A 14,102-nucleotide genomic window follows, 5' to 3' on the forward strand; every position below is an offset into this window, starting at 1 on the left:
CCAAGTGCTTGTGAACTGAATTTGTCATGCTGCCACTCACACGCATGTCCACCAGGGTCCCGGTGTGTAGGAATGCATGTGTGGAAGCACGCACACGATGCTGCTCTGAACTGAGACCACCAAGTACAGCTGGTGTAGGCTGCTGAGGCACTCTCCTGGTAGCAGTGATACTTCTAGCTCCATGGTCTGCTGCCCTGTTTGGACCCATGGGGAGAGACTTGGTCTTACCTGAAGCTCAGGTGAAGTTCTAACCTGCCATAACTTTTAAGTTCAAGTATTTTCTTCATGTTTTTGTTTCTCATAAGATTTCCCAAGGAACACAAGAAAAGTCATAAGAGGTTTGTACTTTTCTCCCTTCCTGCTTTTGGACAAATACAACTCCATTGCGTAGTGCAGTGATTTACTTTTGCTTAAACGGGAAATAAATCTTAGTTAAAAGCCTGCTATGCAGTTGTTTTAGAGAATCCTCCTCCAAAAAAAAATGTTGCTGTCCAGAGGATAGAAATTAAATTATATTTAATAACAGAAGTTTACTAAGTCTTATAAAACCTTCTTAAAGTTAGGTAAGTGTTAGTAGCCATAACAGATCCAAAGCAGAATTTCACTTGCTCACAGAGTGAATAAATATTTTAACACTTAGAGCCATCAAGAGCTGTGCCAGTATTTAGTTTGTTTATATTAATTTGATCAGATGGCGTTGAATTTGGAAAGTCTTTGCTCGGTGCAGCAGGGTAAGCTGTGGCCACAGGGTGTGAGCTGTGTGGCGATCAGACGGAAACCCAGCATTATAAATTCCAGTTGTACGGTGTGAAAAGGTGCTGGGAGTTTATTCTGGCATCCCATGCTCTAATACTGGTAGCAATTTAACACAGAGATTTACTGCCACACCACCTCTGCATTGCAGGAGAGAAAGGTTCTGATCATCTGTTATTTTGGGTCAGTGACAGACCTATGTGCAACCTTCCAAGTTTATAGTTTTGGGGGACAAAAACTACCTTCAAGCTTCAAGTATCTGCCAGTTGGCTCAGTGGAAGTGAAGCTCTGGGCAGGTGAGCCACACCAGGGAGCATCTTTTGTGGTGTGTCTGGAAGCCGTATCTGGCCAGCTCAGCTGATGGAGGAGCTTGGGCAGCTGAGCTGATGGAGCAGCCTTGGGCAGCGAGAGCCAGGAGGGCTCCGGGCAGGCAGCCGGTGTCTCCCAGAGCAGCGGGCACACAGAGCCAGCCCAGGCGGCGTGTGCCAGGCTCCTCGGCACGGCCCCGCTGCCACACGCCAGCCCTGGCATGGGGACCGCATCTGAACTGCCCAGGAGCCAGATGTTATACGTAGCTGAGCTAGAGGGTGTTAATAAAACTGTGCTGCAACCATGGCATCCTCTTTTCCACGGTTGATTATCTTAATCAGAAGACAGTAAGGCCCAGCAGGTGACTTAAAGGCACTCAGAATCTGCAGTCCTGTTTCATACACTTCAAAGGAGAGGATGTTACCTGTTAGCAATGCAGGTGTTGTGCAGGCTCAATGTGCTAAAAAGCTGATTTTGAATCCCAGCTCTACTAGTAGTTCGATTTTGTAGTCCTGGTCGTGGCCTTTAACCTCCCTGTGTCTGGGTTTCCCATGGTCTACATGAACACAGTACTGTTAACTTCCTTCTCTTGCTAAGTGTGTGGAGCAGTTCCTGTCTGTAATCCTGAAATTTATTTAAAATCATCGTTATGACGGTCATTACACTTTGTGTGGTGCTGGAGATGGGAGAGGGTGTTATCTCTTCTTCCCACTTAGACTAGAAAACCTCAGTTATGAGACAGGCAGGATGAGGAGGACAGGCTGGAGAGGAGCTGTACCTGGTTTGCCTCTGCAGCTCTTTGAGAGATCTTTGCTTTTGTTTATACTTTTGAAGCTATTCTTACTTTTCCTCATTTCTTTTAAACACTGTGATTTCCTCTCAGATAATTTATCCAGACAGGTGAAAAAAACATTTCAGCCATTGCGGGGAGGGCTGGTGTAGGTTGGCACCAGGGCAGTCGGGCATGAGATGTGTGTGGTCCCAAAGCTGCCTCACTCTACTAAGCGTGAAAAAACCTGGGAGGGTGGTCTTGAGCGAGCACTTCCAAAAGCTTCAAGGCTGGAGTGATGTAAACCCATGGGCTTGAAGCATCATCAGAGCTAACAGAGGCAAGTTAGTGCTTAGCTGTGTGGGTGGCAAAGCAGTCGTGGGTGAGACGTGGGGAGCTGGAGGTGCAGCTGGGGTAGGTGCTGTGCCAGGTCATGCCCAGATGGATGTCCTGGAGCAAACAGAGCACACGCAGAGCAGCTCAGCATGCACCCAGGGCAGCTGAACGTGCACAGCCAGAGCAGCACCTGCATGTGCTTCTCTTGCACTGACATTGCTGGGTTTTTCATGCTATAAATAAGGCTTCTCCTTGCAGACAGGTCCATAACTTTCCTGTCTTCTACATTATACAAAACAAGGAAATAACGTTTTTAAAATTCACTTTATAGTAACGCTTGTTTAAGCTCTCTGTGTTTAAGCTGACTGAAGGTCGAATGAATGTTGCTAACAATGCAGTCATTTCAGATGGTAGGTGATGCTCCCCAGATGCCCATCTGCAGACAAGCTCACAGAATCACAGGAATGAGTTATCTCCAGGATAACAAGGGATACCTCTGGGAAGAAAACTCTTCTCCAAATGGAAAAGCAAAAAGCTTTTGTACTGAGCATAAAGAGGCTTATCCTGGCACCTCTGGGGCTTGCAGACAGATGCACACTGATCACCTCCTGGGCAGCAGCTGCAACATATTGCCAACAGGTCCCCACTGAACCGAGCACACCTCCACCTTGGCAGGACCGGGGGAGCTCCAGTCCCTGTACTGGTGACATTGCAGCACAGAGCATGGGGCATCTCACACTCAGTGGTGGCTTTCATGACCTGTACCTCCTATGCCACGACTGTGTGAAGGAAACTTGGTCTGTACAGGACCTGGACAGGAGCTGGCAGGAAATTTTGGGTCAGCCACTGCCAAGTTTTGAATAAGAATCACGTGTGAGAAGGATTTGTGTCTGCTGCCAGATCACCTCTGAGGGCTAGCAGCACTTAGGTCCCCCGCAGGGAGAGATGCCTTCTCTGTGCCCAGTGCGGTGTTGGTGGGCTCGGGTGCCCCGCAGCCTCCTCCATGTACACCCCGCTGGTAACTCCCCATGACAAAAACCCAGAGGCCAAAATCAGATCCCTCAGTTCTGCTCCACACAAGCAGCATAATGTGATTAAAGAGTGGCAGCTGTTGTGGGAGCTCTAAGATTAAGGTCCCTGCCTGGGCCATGGAAGTGATGGAGGAATTGCAGGTTGCCCCAAGAGCCCTTCTCAGGCCTGATGGATTCACTGTCTGCCCTGTTTGGTTTCTGGTGCTTCAAGGATGCCAAGGCTGCATTGAACACTGTGCCATCTCTGACAGGTGTTGAATCAAATGGTTAAAAAAGATGGAAGGGGAAATAGGTACTGAATCCACAAATTACTTCCCTAAGGGTGCAGGAGAACGATCAGATACATATGTTGTGGATAAACCTGTCCTTGTAATAGCAGGTGATGGAGGGAGGAGAGCTTCTGAAGGAACTGCCCAGCTGGTGACTTAGCCACCTTTTGCCAGAAGCACTTCTTGGCCGTGCATAAGAAAGATGCACATGCAAACCCCCCATTTTCATTCTTTCCCTGTGGCTCTTGCTCTGGTGTCCCAACTCTGCTCACACCCATGTCCTAAAGAAGTCCTGGCAGGGACTTCAGATTTCCCATTGCCATCATGTGAACCAAGCCCCCGTTGACTTTCCCTTCCAGCCCTGGGCAACACGTCTGGGGAGTGTGGACAGAAATGCCTCTCAAAGCAGTTACCGATTTAGTTTCAACAACAGTAAAATTTCATATCCAGGCTATGTTGTGGACCCTTAAATAATTCAGCTTTGGATGAAGAGGTCTGGTAGACACACCTGGAACTTATTTCCCAACAAGAACATTTATTTTTGGTTGGTTTAGCACTTGGCAGCTTCTTAGGACAAGTAGATTTTTCATCTTTACTTTATGATGGACTGTGTAAGTATGAGTAAAAGTTGGTTGTTTCACTTGCAGTGAAGAAAATAAAATTTATAAAAAGATCTTTTGGCAAACACCCACATTGGAGTTTTTAAAAGCAGTCTCAAAATACTAAACTGCATCTGTAGGCTGCAGCTACTCCTCCACCACCGTGTATCCTTGTACTCCATAAAGGGAGTACAAATTGACAGGAAATCACAATAGCAACTTTTAAAGCCTTTTTTTTTGTGTTTTTAGAAATAGCTGCATAATTTGCAGAGCAGTGCTGTGTTGTCCCCATGTATTGCCATACTGGCAGTACTGCCATGGATGTGCCTGGAGGCAACAAGGAGGAAAGTATAGGCTGGAGCATCCTACAGATGTGCTGGGCAAAGTGTGAATACCCCTCCGCCTCTTCTTAAAGGAAATGTGCCCATTTTGGCTTTCCTGTTTCTATGGTGCAATTCATAGTCAGCAGTTGTTCAGATCTGGTCACACACAGACCCCAGCTGGTGCGTATTCAATACAAGGGTTTAGCATGAGTACCGAGACCGTGAAAGAATGAAGCTTGAACAGTTGGGTGAAAGTAAGGGAATGTTAGTGAAAAATAACAAAAGATAGCTTGTAAATTCAGAAGACTTACAACCTCCAAGGCCAGCAGAAGCTCTTTCCTTACATCAGATTTCTTCCCCCAGATGAATCCACAAAGGACAAGTACATCATATTTTTCGGAGACAAAAGCTGAGAAATTTGAGGTCTTTCTTAAGCTGGTTTATCTGGTTGTGACCAAACCTTTTTCTTGTTTTAAACTACAGAATTTCAAAACAAAGACCTTTATTGATGCTGCTTGTGCCCTGATGCCAAACTCTTCCCAGTATCACAGAACATCCCATCCATACATCCTTGCAGTCTGAGCATGTTGCAACCTCCAGACTGATTTAGCACAGAAGGAACACACCATGAGTCCAGGTGAGCTCAAGAATAAGGAGTATCTCATTCCCAATAACTACGGAGGGTATGTGTTTGAATACCTATGTTATCCTGGATAATTTTAGATGTAGATCAATTTTAGATTAAGAAATATGAATGATAAACTTTGCTGACAACATGCAGATTCTTTCCTATACTTATTTTCCATTTGTGGACCATTCATTGCAACTTTTTGGTTTCTGATATTGCAGCTATTTTTGCTAAGTTTCGTGGGACATACTAGTTGCATACTGTTGATTCCTTCACCCAGTTGCATTATCTTAGTGACTAAACCAGGTTTTCATTGCTAGTCCTTGCCATTGCAAATCCAGAATTTATTTTTAAGTAGTGCACAATACTCAGTCCCTCTGAGCTTTCTTACAGATTAATTTTCTAGAATATTTACAGTGGTGACTGTAACTGCCAGAAAGCCAGCGATTCTTTGTACCTGGGAATAAAAAATGGAAATTTCAAATCTACTCATGAACAACATGAGAATTGCAAAATGCTTTCAAACTGTTTTTTAGAAGTTTCTTTTTGAAAATTTCAAAATGAAATGGAGTGTGGCAGTCATCCCTGCTTGGGCGATGAGGAGGTGGGAGATTGGGCATTGAGAAGCGGTGGCCAAGTGGAGACAGGGTTTTAAGGACTCCTGGCAGTGGTAGCTTTGGACTGTCTCTCCACAGGAGACAGTCTGGAAAGGCTTCAGTCCTTCAATCTGAGCAGGTCACCAGGGAAAGTGGCTGGAAGGCATGCAGGCCTGGACCTGCCAGCTGGATTTGATCAACAGTCTTCCCAAAATGCATATGTGGGATGCAGCATCTGGTGTTTGATGATACTGGTGCATTGCCTTGAAAACATCATGTTCAGAACCCCCTAACCTGCTCCCAGACCTCCAGGGCACGTGGGACCCTCGGCACCTCCCTCGCAGCCATGTCAGTCCATGCTTCCAGCTCCGAGGACCTCAGCCTGAGCTGGTGGTTTGTTGGCCAAGGTGGTGGCTGTCACCTTTGCTCAGCACTCTTGTCCATCATGACTACTCACGTGTGAGGCAAGGCTCCCCACCCGCTGGGTCCGACTGGAGCAGCTGGTGTCACTGGGGACTGTTTACACCTTCCAGTCGAGGCTGAATGGGAAATCCGTTCAGTAAACACTACCAGGGGAGAGTGGATATTATTTATTTAGTGTGATAATGTAACAGCAGTGGGTTAGTCAAACAGTAATTAGCAACAGGTCATGCTATAATTAGAGAGTCTGTTGCAGTTGGCTACCCCTTACTGAATGCCACTAGTAAGTCATCAAGTGTCTGGGGTAAGGGATTAGTTTGGGAAGCGAGTGCTTTCAGGCACAGTTAGGACTGTTTAGGAACATGCAGTTCTTTTTATTTCCCTCCTTTTATCCTGGCAATTAATGTAACAGAAGGCTCTGAAGTGGCACTTGCTTTTCTCTTAGTTGTGAGAAATCCTGAACAAAAGCTCCAAACAGTTCTCTTGAGTGATTAAATCTCATTTGAATGAGCTTGAAGTCTCAGGGGGTACAAAGGAGTAATTCTTTTCTCTGCTCTTACAGAAGGGGGGAAATGAAAGTTCTGCTTCTCAAGCACAGGTTTATATTTTATATATATTTTTTTTTTTCCTTCTTGCTGTTCTAAGAATCAAATTTCCACAATTCTATTGTCTGAACATCAGAAGTTTCTCTTGCTTAGACAGGCAGTGAGATTCTGGCATCTCATATGTGAAAGGAAAAAAAAATACCTCAATCAGTTATCTGCATTCTGTTTTTTTGCTGAATCTTTTTTCCACTGAATGATTTGCTGTGTTTAAAGAATGAAAGACTGAAAGACTGAAATCAGTGACTAGAGATGGAAGGTAACTACTAGGTAAATGCCATGCACATCAGTCTGGATACATTACTCAATCTTCACACCTTTGGATGCTCCTGCAATGCCTTTACATTGCAATTTCATCTTTACAGTCATAGCTTTCCCCTCCATTAGCCTGACTGTCTGGAGAGACACCCATTTCTTCTCTCTGTTCAGCAGATTCACTCACAGATTTTGCTTTGCCATTATCTGCAGAGATTTGCCTCCCAACAGGAGTGTGTTTTGTTGTGCTGCGCTGTTTGACTGCAGCAGTCGTAATCAGTGCAAGTCAAAGATATGCATCTTCTTGCTTGTCTGAATTTGCTTGGTTTCACCTTTCAGCCCCCAGAATGTCTTCTGCCACCAGGATTGTCCTGTTACTAGTGACCTGTTTCTTGAGTATGTCCTTGCAGGACATACTCAAGTCCTTCTTCAGCCTCTGCTGGGATAAATTAGATTCCTCTCCAGAAGCATCCTATGGTGAAAACATCTCTTCATGTTCTTTTATAAGGTTCATGGCTTTTCCCCTATGTGTTTCTGGCTATCCAACATGTCAACATCAGCATGGAGAAAGGTAGCATAGCAGCCTCATACCTGCTTTCTCATTTCAAGATTCTTCTGAGAACAATGTTAGCCACAACAAATGGCAGTAGGGACTTGCACTGAGTTGACGATGAGCAGGGACCTCATTTCCTTTTCACAGTCATCTGTTTCCAAGGCCAAATTGTCCCTGTCCTGTAAATACTGCCTTTATTTTGGCTTCCAAACATCTTGCCTTGCCTTGGCTATACTCAGTTACATATTGTTTTCTTGTAAGATGTATACAAGCAATTCACATTGCTCTGTATAGTGTCTGCCTGTTAAATTTATCAGAATCACAGACTGACAGACTGGTTGGGGTTGGAAGGGACCTCTGGAGATCATCCAGTCCAACCCTCTGCTCAAGCAGGGTCACCTAGGGCAGGCTGCACAGGGTCTCGTCCAGGTGGGTTTTGGATGTCCCCAGAGAAGACGACCCCACAGCCTCCCTGGGCAGCCTGTTCCTGTGCTCTGTCACCCTCAAGGTAAAGAAGTTCTTTCTCATATTCAGGTGAAACATGTTGTGTTTCAGTTTGTGCCCATTGCCCCTGGTCCTGTCACTGGGCACCACTGAAAAGAGCCTGGCCCCGTCCTCCTGGCACTCGCCCTTGAGATATTTGTAGCCCTTGGTAAGATCCCCTCTCAGTCTGCTCTTCTCCAGGCTACGCAGGCCCAGCTCTCCCAGCCTTTCCCCACAAGGGAAATCCCACTGATCTTGGTCACCAGCAAACTCTTAAGTGATGATTTCAAGGGATTTTTCCTTGTCATGGGTAAAAAACTGAGTAGCAGAAAACTTATAACAGATTCCCAGGAGACCATGCTAAAACCAGAATTGCTGGGCAGCATTTCCATTTTCGCATGTATGTTGAGACCTCTCGCTATACTGGGTTTAATTCTGCTCAGGGGTCCTGTGTGGAGTCGATACTGTCGTTGCTTCCTTATCAAGACCACATGTAATGCCAAAATCAAATGCTTTTCTCAGAGAATACAGCAACTTATTACAGCAGTATTGTTGCTGATTATCACTGAAAATACCGAGATGGCAAATTTATTCCCCTCTGGTCCACAGTGATTTGCCAAATTCTGTCTAGAGCTTAACGATGGTGATGGTGGGGTTGTGTGTTTACGGGTAAGAACCAGGCGGAGGGCCAGCAAGGCAGGTGAGGCAGTGGCAGTCTGATACAGACCGCCCAGCCAGGGTGAAGAGGTGGGCGAAATATTCTAGAAGCAGCTGGGAGAAGTCTCACAGTTGCCAGCCCTTGTTCTTGCAGGAGACTTCAACTTGCCAGATGTCTCTGGAACTACAGCACAGCAGAGAGGGAACAGTCCGGGGGTTCCCGGAGCATGTGGAAGAGAACTGCCTGACACGGCTGGCGGGGGAGCCAGCCAGGGACGGCACCTGCTGGAGCTGCTGTTTGTGAGCGGAGAAGGGCTGGGGGGTGATGTGATGGCTGGAGGCCACCTCGGGCGCAGCGATCACAAAATGATGGAGTTTTCCATTCTCGGAGAAGGAGGGAGGTCAGCAGAACTGCCCCCTTGGACTTGTGGAGGGCAGACTGGGCTGTTGAGGAGCCTGGCTGACAGGGTCCCTGGGCAGGCAGCCCTGAAGGGCCAAGGGCTCCGGCAAGGCTGGACAGTCTTCAAGCAGGAGGTCTTCAAGGCGCAGGAGCAGGCTGTCCCCGTGTGCCGACAGATGAGCCGGTGGGGAAGACCAGCCTGGCTGAGCAGAGAGCTTGGGCTGGAACTCAGGGAGAAAAGGAGTTGATGTCCTTTGGAAGAGGGGGCAGGGAACTCCGGACTTGGCAGTGCTGGGTTAACAGTTGGACTCGATGATCTTAAAAGTCTTTTCCAACCTAAATGATTCTATGATTCTTAATTCTATTCTCCATCTTTAATTCTTGATGAATTGCATTCTTTATGATCCATTTTATTATCATGCTGGATAGAGATTGCTAGAGCAATCCTGGATTGATAGGCTTATAATTACCTAGATTATCCACCTTATTCTTTCAAAATACTGGTACATTTTTTTTGTTAACTGTGATTGTCCAAGTTTACTAGAAATCAAGATCAACCATGTGTGAGGTTCCTTATAGCTCTCTTGAAGGTCTTTCTAAAGAAAAATATATCATTATCTGGACTTGCTAATTTTGAAGTCTAACATTAGTAATTGCTGTTTAACATTTTGTTTAATATGTGCAGGGATGGAAAAGTTCATCAACACATATTATGGCTCCTAAAAATATGACAGAAGTATTTACTGGTGGTGTCTGCTTTTCCTGAATCATGGTCAACAACTCCACTGTTTTCCAGCTGATCAACCTAATTTTTTATATTTCTTTTCATTGCAAAATGCTCAATTCAACCTCTTCTGCAGCTTACAGATTTGTCTACAACTGTTACTGCTTTCTGACCATTCTCCAGGTTTTTACTTTATATCCACAGCTACCAGATTCCCTTTTCTTCTCGTTACAGTGTTTTGTGTATTTTTTTGTCAGCTGTGACATCTGACCCGTGCCTCCCTACGGGGCTGTTGGCACAGAGGCTTCTCTGTGCTGCAGGTCTGTGACCTAGTGGTTATCGCTCTTTTCTGTTTACACCCTTCCTTCTGTTTTAACTCACTGTTTTCAGGGGTGTTAAAAACATTACTGTCTAAACTTTTTAATGCACATCTGTCTTTTCATATATTCCTGCTTTGTTTTTTTTTCCTGTTGGTTTCTCAGAAACATAGAGAACTGCTGTGATCACCATTTCTTAATCCGCTAAACATTTCCTCTTGGTGCAGCACCATGACATCCCACATAGAAGCCTTGGCCAAATGTACTCACGCTCATCCTGTCTTCTACATGATGCATCAAGATGAGGGAATAACCCACAGAGCTCTGTGGAGCTGATGCCTGGTCCAGGGTATGAAGCAGAAGATGCTGCTTCAGCACATCTCATCCTCAGTGGGATGCACATCCAAGAGTCCTTCCAGTATCACCAGAAATGAGGGGTGAAGCCTTCTACATTGAAGTCCTGCCAGATTTTAAGTCCCTTCCTTCCTTTGGAGAGCTGCTGATTCCCTGCAGAGCTAAAGCAAGCAGGGGTGTTAGGAAGCCTGCACTTCACTAGCAATGCAAAGCAGGATGCCATTATCGTGCCTCCCTCACGAGGGAAGCAATGGCAAAGGGTACATCACAGACGACCTGACAGAAACCAGCCTGAGGACATTTTTCAAGGATTAATAGCCTGAGATGTGCAGAACTTGAAAAATGCACTTGTTCAAAGTATGTGCGCTGGTAGAAATAACTGTTCTCTGAAACTACTGAAAATGAGCCACATGACATCTCATAGCTGCCAGGTGTCTGATATCAGACACAATTAGTGTCTGGACAGCTTGTTTTACCTGAAGAGTCTGGCTGATGAGAACTCACAGCCCACCTAAAGCATGTCCTGTCACTCTTACTTTGGAAATAACCTTTTGAAAGCAGTTTATCCTCCGAGCTCATTTATCCTTTTCTCTCTTCCCATCAGGAGTGCCATCAGGCTTTCAGCTTTAGCCCACTAAAAAACAATCTCTAGAACCAACTCTTACATTCTCACATCCTCAAGTTTATTTTGGTTTCTTCACTTCTAATAACCTGAGAAGGATTCAGTAATTTAATTTAAAAGAAGTTGAAAACATCAGCAGCATCTTGGAAGGTACTGAGCTCAGCATAGCTAGGCAGGGAAAGACCCAACTTCTGCTCAATCCCTACCAGCACAGCTCTTGGCCCTGACTTACAAATATCTGCTCTGTGGTGGGATCACCTGTGGCTCCCACCTGGGATGATGAGTGGTAAAAGCCTGCAGCTGGTGCACAGGCTCTTGTTTGAGTCCCCTTGGCCCAGACTGCTGCTAGCAGTGCACGAGGGGTAGCACAACTGCCAGCCCAGCCTGGTTAGATACCGACCCCATGGTGACTGTTTTAACTTCTTTCTCTCAAGAAAATTTGCATACTCCAGTCGTTCCTCTTTGACCACCGCCAGAGAAGGTTGCGGTTTTATTGCTGCAGTATGTAAGTACCTACAATCATCTCAAAGTAATTCTGTTACTGCTATCAAGTATTTGGAGCAAGCTCTTCTGTAGGTAGCATCAGAGCTGGTGTGCTGAGGAGGTATTATAGCATGTTCCCTCTTGCGTCATCTCTGTCTTTTAGAAAAGGAATTAATTAATTAACCTTTTGACTTTCCCTGATGGTATCAGCTTCTTAAACAGAAAAGATGGTGGCTGTGCACTTTATATGTTTTGTACAGATTTGGAGAATCACATGGCCTCTTGGGGACTGTGATTATTTTAGCGTGCTGCTCAACTAATTTTTTGAAGGGAGCCGGAGGCAGATCAGGTTTAAGATGAACATACTCAGCCAGTTTTCTCTCCAGAAGCTGTCATCTTTTAATGGAGTGTGAAGAAATGGCAGCAGAGGTATGAGTCAGCTGGGTTGGTTACGTATATCTGTGGCCTAGAGCTCTGGGGATTTTGTCTCTGCTTGATTTTCTAAGATGTCCCATGAGGCCATGGCATTTCCACCCCAGCGCAGGGGCAGCAGAAACCTCCTGGCTCTGCTCTGTCAGTGGTAATCAAGAAAGTTGATGAGAAAGTGTGAATGTGGTGCAATGAGTTAAACTGTGTGGGATCAGTGCTGTTGCCCAGAGAGATATGTTGGCAACAGCTTCATGCTTGTGTTGGTTTATTTTTCTTAACCCCCCATGTTTACAGAGTTCTGGGGATTTTATTTGGGCCTTTTTTAGCAAGGGCAGTGCTCAGGTCAGAGCAGGTCTCTTGGCACCCTTGGGCAGGAGTGGGTAAGGTCTGTGCCTGTAGGCTTTCACACCATGGGTTATAAATTTCCATATAAATAAAGACTCTGTGAGATTACTGCTGCAAAGGTGTTCAGACAGATGCACCCCAAAGCTTCCCGTCAATAGTCGGTTCGGTCAGACAGAAGTAACAGGAAAGCTTTAATGCTCGAGATTTAAAGCTTCACCTAAACCCTTTGCCCAGCTGAAATTACAGGGGACATAATTCAGCACAACCCTACGGATTTCTTAATCATAGTTACACAGAAGTAATAACAATGAACAAAGATACCTTGGCCAGGAAATACTCTTGTTTCTGCTGAAGTCCAGGGGTTGCAGAACCATAAACACAGTGACTGGCGTGTCTCAGCGCTGGGCTTCAAAGCAGGAGGCTGTTTCCTGCTTGTGTTTCGTAAGCTACAAAAGCACCTTATGGCAGCAATAAAAACAAATCAGGAGGATTTTATTCCAACACAATAAAGTTATAGTAATGTGTGACCTCCAGGTGGGGAGTGCAACGTGTCCACCACACGTGGACCCACGTAGGAAATCAGGCAGGCGTGGAAGGTAGTGCAAAAGACCAGTGACACTTTGGGTCCCTTTTATTGTGCTGTGAATGAATCACGGTGCCCACGGTGTGGTGGCAGCCTCAGAGGGCTCATCTGCAGAGCACGATGAGGAATCTTTCCTGGCTTGCTCATCTGCTTTGACTCATGGTCCCCCTCTGTGGCCTGGGTGACGCAGTGCTACCCTAGTGGTTTTGCAGGCAGGATGGGAATCCAAATGAGGAACAAAACCAGGTGGGAAAGGCTTGCCTGCACAGCTGGCAGAGCAAGGACCAGTACCGCTCTCCCCGTGATGTCTCTGCTCTCACTGCTCTTTTCCTCAGCTGTCTCAAGGTGCCAACTGCCGGCACATGGTCATTAGCAGAGCTCAGAACAGCGCAGCACTGTGTCTTTGTGACAAGATGAATGCCCATAGTAACGTGTGTTTTCCACGGGTCATTTTCTGTTTGCTTTGGAGCAGGGTGGCTTTTTAAACCAGAGCCTGGAGCCTTGGGCTGCTGTAAACCAAAGAATTGCTGTGGAGTGACACGGTCACTGCCCGTCGCTGCTGCGGTGTTCTTGCTGGAGTATGAGCTAACCCCTGCCACGAGACCACCAGCACTTATCTCTAAAGTTCTTTTGCAGTAGGAGGGCACCATACTGGCTAGTAGTTTATTAAAGAATTGGTAAAAGCAAGGATCTTGTGTAAAGTGTAGACCTGCTCTTGACTGCAGCGAGCAGCAGGTCGCTGTGTGTGTGGCCATCTGTAGAGGCAGAGCAAGTTAGTGATGGAGCTGGGTGTCCTGTAGCTTGTCCAGGAGCTGTGAGTTACCTTCAGGACCATCACACCATGTCAGAACTGAAGGATTTCTATATTTACTAGCATTTATAGTGTACATTTCTCTGCTGTGTGAACAGAGTTAAGTTTTTTTGAGTGCAGGCACAGAAAACACAGCTGGTGCCTTTCTGGGGCAGTGGTTTCCATACCCTGGTGTATGCTGGCAGGAGAACAAGAGTAGCTGGAAGGTGTGTTTTCTAGAGAGGGAAAATTTACAGTGAATTATTTGGAAGTTTTATGATACGTGGGTAAGAAGGAAACATGGTAGCCCTGTACAAATCCCCATCAAACACACCTATGGTTTCTAGTCCCTTGTGGTGATGAGGAGCACTAACATTGTGGCTTGTCCTTATAAACACAAACCCATTTGTGAGTGTCATGGGTTTCACGCCCATCTTGTGTTTCTGCCCGCACTTCTGATGCACTCGTTGAA

At 45.9% G+C, this 14,102-nt stretch overlaps 1 protein-coding gene across 2 annotated transcripts in view; it reads left to right on the forward strand.

Annotated features, from left to right (window-relative positions):
• The window catches only part of HTR4 (5-hydroxytryptamine receptor 4), a 154,820-nt gene that overhangs the window by 22,660 nt on the left and 118,058 nt on the right, over positions 1-14,102 (forward strand). For both annotated transcript variants that reach the window (XR_005105663.1, XM_037396787.1), the window contains exon 2: positions 4,873-5,026. The gene's annotated coding sequence lies outside the window, so the exon portion shown is untranslated. The remainder of the gene's footprint in view (positions 1-4,872; positions 5,027-14,102) is intronic.

This window comes from Falco rusticolus, chromosome 8, assembly GCF_015220075.1.
Source record: "Falco rusticolus isolate bFalRus1 chromosome 8, bFalRus1.pri, whole genome shotgun sequence".
In the NCBI taxonomy this organism is placed as follows: Eukaryota; Metazoa; Chordata; class Aves; order Falconiformes; family Falconidae; genus Falco; species Falco rusticolus.